Source organism: Helianthus annuus, chromosome 17 (assembly GCF_002127325.2).
Source record: "Helianthus annuus cultivar XRQ/B chromosome 17, HanXRQr2.0-SUNRISE, whole genome shotgun sequence".
Classification (NCBI taxonomy): Eukaryota; Viridiplantae; Streptophyta; class Magnoliopsida; order Asterales; family Asteraceae; genus Helianthus; species Helianthus annuus.
In genome coordinates, this window is record NC_035449.2 from 173,355,118 (window position 1) to 173,361,571 (window position 6,454).

The 6,454-nt window shown below is 36.5% G+C and overlaps 1 long non-coding RNA gene across 1 annotated transcript; it reads right to left on the minus strand.

The window, feature by feature from the left end:
- Positions 1-3,656: 3,656 nt before the first annotated feature.
- Positions 3,657-4,405, minus strand: LOC110922423. The gene is made up of 2 exons (XR_002583142.2): positions 4,238-4,405; positions 3,657-3,858 (listed from the first exon to the last, which is right to left on the minus strand). It is a non-coding gene; the product is annotated as an uncharacterized LOC110922423 (long non-coding RNA).
- Positions 4,406-6,454: the final 2,049 nt, after the last annotated feature.

The following is a 6,454-nucleotide window of genomic DNA, read 5'->3' on the forward strand; positions in this document are numbered from 1 at the left end:
TTGGTGGACGATTGTTGCTGCCCGTTTCACTTTCGCTAATTGGCGGATTTTGAATACTTTGACATTGATTGGATACCAAAGCCCATTGACTGGCACTGATCGCTGGTTGTGGAAACATACTTCTCGCCCACGCTGCTGCGGAAGTTTGATCTTGACCGGGTTGTGGGTCCGTACTCCAGTCCCAAGGACTTGTACAACTCATTTTCGATGACTACTACCTGAAAACTTGAACAAACACTTGAAAACACACTCTTATGGTGAACTTGCAAACCTTCTGTTGAAAACTTTGAACTTTCTTGACGAAACTGAAAAAGATTTTGACGAATCAACAGACGACGAAACATATCCTGTTTCGTCAAAGAAGATTGAAGAAACAGATATGTGATTCGTCAAAGGGACCTTTGGCGAAACAGCCTTTGATTCGTCGAAGGGACCTTTGGCGAATTGGTTTTGATTCGTCGAAGGGATCTTTGGCGAAACACTTTTCAGTTTCGTCAAAGAGACCTTTGGCGAGATGCTTCCTGTTTCGTTGACTTTGTGTTTCGTTGAGTCCTGATTCATCAAAAAGAGATTGTCAGAGGTTGGTAAAAGTTGGTGAAAAGGTTATACCCAAGCTGTCAATTCACACGATTTTCAAGCCTGCTATTTCACCAACTTAGGAGTTGGTCAAACACATTTCAAATAAACATAACCTTATCTTTTAGATTCACAGGATGCTTTTACCAAGAACAACTTGAAGATATTATGAGAATATGAAGAACACAATACAAACTGGTGAACTTTTATAATTTTTTGAACATAATTTTGGCTAAAATTTTCAACAAAACCAACTTGTCAATATGTAGCCACTTTAAACAAGCAATGGTTTTCGGTAAAATTTTATCCGAACACACAATATTCAACAGTTTTAAGACCCCTTTTTCCAGAAAATGATAATAATTTTTTTAAGAACAATTTTCAGAGAAAAAGCACACAAACACTTTCAAATACCAAACTATGTTTGATTTTAAAAAAGGATAAGAGCCACGGCTCTGATACCACTTGTAGGTCCCTAAATCGGAGGATCGATTTTCACTACCGAATCCTTGTTTATAACAAACAAAGTTAAGTGTGCGGAATCCACTTAACTTAGCCAACCAAACATAGAACAAGATAATCACAAGGTTAACTAAAGAAACACAATCGTTTGATTAACTGGATGAGAAATGGTAACTGATACAAACACAGTTCTTACAAGCACAAAGGGTAAACTCTCATCTCTGACTAAACTGTGAACATTCTGTGCCTATATATAGCAGATTGGTTTATCTGCTTGACGAAACTGAAATTGGGCCGACAAAACACAAGTTAGCCCAGTAACAAGACCAACAGTCAACGAATCACATTTGATTCGTTGACAACCTTGACGAAACACAAACGAAATCAACAAGTCTGTTTCGTCGACATCTCTTTGACGAAACAGACCTGTTTCGCCAAGGCCTGCAAAATGGTGAACTGTTTCTACAAACTGTTTTGCACAAACAGATGGCACAGACTGTATAAAAACATGACAGAAATACCCTTAGATGCGACATGCATTGTTTTACGACAAATACATATAAAGAGAGACAAAACACGTCGGACACAAGCGGATAGGAGGATATCCAACTTTGTCGACTACGAATACAGACTCGATAATCAAATAAAGACCGTACAAAATACGACATTACATACAAGACTAGTGACAGACACAAAAAGTGCATCAACAGATACTTCTGTATACGCAGAGAGATGACGGCTTCGACTTTTGGTGGGTCCCCTTTAGAGGATCTTTTGTTACAACAGCAGTGACTATCAATTTTATTGTTTAATCAACTTGCTGAGGGCTGCGCTTATATTTCAAAGCATTTTGCAGAAAGTATTATTCGGGGACTAGGTCAGTATTTCCATCCAGCAGAAGTCCCAGAATAATACCCCAAATATCACTGAGTATAAAGACCTAGTATCTCAGAAAGAGGGATCTTTCAAACAAGATTTCGGGGGTTACCCATATATCCAAGAATAGTTACCCATGAATTAAGCAAGGTTGAATTTAGGTTTATATCTCATTTCAATTTACTAAGTGTGCAAAAATCTACCGACATATCCGTAGTAAGATCGTTTATCACTTATAAATATTACATATCTTTAGCGTGTTGTGATAGACCACTGATGTACTATCATTTCCTCTTTTATGCAACAAAAACTCATTTTTGATTTTTCAATGTTTTTGACATTTTCAAATTTTCTAATTTTTTTAAAATTTTTCTCCCCCTAAAATCAAAATATGTTTCAATTTTGATTTTCTGGGAAAATTTGAAATAAACTGTACAAAGTTGACAACTTGATGATAATCACTTCAATTCTCCATCTACCTGGCGTAAACAATCAGAACTCCCCCTCACAACAAACTATTTTCCCATTATGATTTCAAAACACTTAAGTTTGTTTTAATCAAAATGGTTTTTCCGGAAAATTAGTTTTGTGTGTCATTCATAAACTCGGGGTTTCATCACCCGGTTCTTCAAATTACCTCTTATAGGAAAGATGAATCAAGTACAACTTAATGTCCTTAATTAATCTTTTGAAAGTCGAAATATCACCGAAGTGAATTTCTCAAGAAAGATGCCGATTCCTACTCCCCAATTACCAACCTGGGAGTTCCGGCAAGTCAGGTTTTTCTATTTGAAAAGTTTCACCCAAGCCTGACTGTCCTTGGATGATTTTGAATTCTTGTTCAACAATGGTGGAAAATTTGCATCATCCATTGTTAAACCTGAATTCTCAGATTTTACCTCAACCAATGGCTCTTCTGGTTTTGACACACCAGAATCATTGCCTGAGTGTGGCTTGTCTGACTTTGATGAGCCAGATTCATCGCCGACAACTTTCTTTTTCTTCTTTCTCTCTTCTATCCTCAAATTTGTATCTAATGAATTCATCTTGCTTGATTTTGCAATCGAAGGAGTCGATTCATCAGAACTCTTATTCTTACCAACAGATGAACCCGAGGACAAAATTTTCTCGAGATACTCTCTTGCCTTCTTCCTCTTCTTTCGCAGTCTCTTTTTGCCCCTGTTCACTTTCTTTTCTTGAACTTTGGGTTCTTTGACTTTCTGTTCTTTGGGCTTGACGTTGACTGGAATCTTCGCCAATTTCTGAGAATTAGCCCTCAATCTTTCATTTGATCTCCTTGGTCAATCTCTGGCAATGTGACCTATGATTCGACATTCATAGCATCTCCTCGTTTCAAAACTCTTACTCTGGCAGTTAACAGCAATGTGTCCTTGAAAACCACATTTGTAGCACACTCTGTTATCGTACCAATCTTCACCATCAATCCAAACACTCAGATCATGGCACTGTTTGGCTTGGTGATACTCTTTGCTCCTCTTGATTGCTGGATTTGACTTTTGAGCACTGTGGTCCTACCTCCACCACTTATTACCAACAAGTTTTTAGTTTTGATTTTTCAATTTTTGAAATTTTTGACTTTGATTTGATGATCGATCTGATGAGCTGTTATTGTCACAACCCCCGATCCCTCAGGAACGGGCGGCCGTGAGCCAGTTTCGGTGGTATCGGATATGGTCTAATTTGGCAGCGGAATTTTTCATCAGGACCGTAGTTAGGAAATATTTTATCAGAGTAAAACCACCACATTTTCGTTATATTAAACACATGGGATAAAACCCAAGTTTTTCAGTACATACATTTTCATAGGTATAAATCCTATTTTATTTAATAAAAACATCTGTTTTATTTTAGGTAACTTTATTGCCACTTTTCCAAGCCTTCAGTGCTCTCCAGCTGGCTTCTATTGGCTTTACGCTAAGTTACCTGAAACACGTGTTTAAAAACATTTTATCAGCAGGAAATACTGGTGAGTGAATCCTAGTTTAATCAGTTTTAAATAAAAAAGTCACAGTGAACAGTATTGAGGGCGATCCCGCAATTACATTTGTTTACAAGTTATATCAATTATCACCCGTGGTACTGTCGACACCCGACTTGTGGTAATGTTACTCCATATCCAGGTTTCCTATCCAGGTTGTAACAATTTTGTATACAAAACCCCAACATACCCGTGATAATTGTATTCTTACAAATACTCAATAACTGTTATTTGCATAGACAAGTATGCAAGGTTTTGTAAAAACATTTAACAAAAAGTGGATCAACTCACAAAAATGAGTTCATAAAAAGAAGGATCACTCACATTGCTATTATAAGGCTTTCCTCTGTGATTCCCTGGTTATAGTCTAATTAAATAAACAATGCACACGCGTTAGTATAATAACCCATTTTAACATTAGTAATACCCTCCCCGAGACGGCATTCCAACGACTACGTCGGGCAGAACCACGACAGCCGTTACGGAACCCTAGATCAATCGGGCAGAGTATCTAATACGTATCCAGGGGTTATGATACTTACAACGAGGCAGAGCTTCGCTAATTAGGGGGTATAATGCCCGGGTATTACTTCTACTACTCAGAAATTAAGAGAGAAAATTGAATTCTGAACGAATTGGACTGAAGGCTCGACGATCCAATTTATAGGACTGATACTGAACTCTCTCGCGGCCCGCGTCAAATAAGAACAGGTCTTACGCGGCCCGCGTTGACTCCAGGTCAACGTATAGCTTGTCCTGGTCATGATCTAGCCTCGCCACGATGATGACACGTGTCATCACCGGGCTGCGCCACCAATTGGGACACTCGCGGCCCGCGTAAACTAACGGTGTGGCCTTACGCGGCCCGCCTAGACTTAAGAAACCAAAGGAGTCCGGTTCTAGCTTTCATACGGCCCGCGTAAGGGTTTGGGGTGGGTCTACGCGGCCCGCCTCAACTTACTATTTCTTGTTTTTCATTTATTTTTAATGCTATATTATATTTCGGGCTCGGTTTTCACATATGTGGTGTATTTTAGGAAGTGTGGGGGTGTCAAGGGTGTTTTAGGAGAGTTGTTATATTTTGGGTATCACTCCTGAGTGATTTGGTAAAATATATAGTGCACTCACACTTAAATATAGTAACCCAATTCTACCTTATCCCTACGTCACGAGACAGAACCCCAACGAATTTAGGCAGAGCCTTGACATACGTTACGGGGCCCTACGTCAGTCGGACAGGGTATCGGTGATAGGGGTTACAACACTTAAAATGGGGTAGGGTTTTGTTTATTAGCGGTGTAATACTTTAAATAAAATATGGAATATGTATATGAGTACGAAAGAAAAGAAGGATCTGAGCATTTAGAAGGTAGGATAGTGTTTGCTATATATACTAAATGTAAATCTTAACATTCACGCAAAGAAGTTGTCTGGCAGTTGTAAATTGAGCCACGTGTATTATCATTTAATTCATTTCATGATGCATGCATGTTTGTTTTCAATTTCTCATAACTTAATTTCTTTTCATATAAACGTACACATGGATTTCAAAATGTAAGTTATAAAAGTTTATTATTTTATTATTATAATTAATTTAACTACTTCACTTATTTAGCGCTTATAACATATAAAATATAACGTTTTATAAAATAATGAATATGCCATTAGGACGAGCATATTTTTATCTACATTTTGAACCAAGTTTCATTAAAAACGGAGTAGGTCCAAATATAATGTATTTAGTTATTAAACAGTTCCTATGGTTGCCAAACACTTTATATTTTTATTGGTCAATTTACCCATGATGCATTCTTTTAATAACATAAGTTTTTATATATTTTTATATAGATAAAAATTTTGGGAATGTTACAGTTATTTTCTTTTTGAACATTTTTCTCATTTTTAATTTTTTGTTTCTGTTCCATTTTCTTCTTCAAAGGTTTTTGCTTAGAGCATTCTCCCTTTTCAGTCGATTGTAGAACAGTTTTCTGAAATTTTAATTTTAATTTCAAAAACAATTTTTGTTTTTCAATTTTTTTCATTTTCATCATCAAATTTCTCATCACAGTCTTCAACTTTGACATTGTCAAAGTTTGTGACATCGTCACTTATTGGAACAGAATTGATCGGTTTTGAACATGGAAAATTCAAATACTCTGAAGAAGTCACAAAACCTTTCAATTTCGTTTCAAGCTCGTTGATTTTCTTTCGAGCTTGCTCACCTTCTTTTTCAAGTTGAATAATCTTCTGAAGATGAGAATTTATCATTTTTTGCTTTTCGATGTTATTTTTACTAAACACATCTCTCCCATCTTCAAGAGTTTTTATTTGACTTTGAAAATCTTTTTCAATTTTTCTTTTTCATTTTCTAAATTTTTTATTTGAATTTTCAAATCATTTTCTGAATTTTTAAAAATTTTATTTTCTAATGTCAAACTCTCTAAATCCCTCAAGAGTTTGGCATTTTCAGATTTCATATTTTCACAATTTAAGCACTTTTCAGTCATCTTTACAGCTTCAGCTTTCTTCTCAACCTTGATA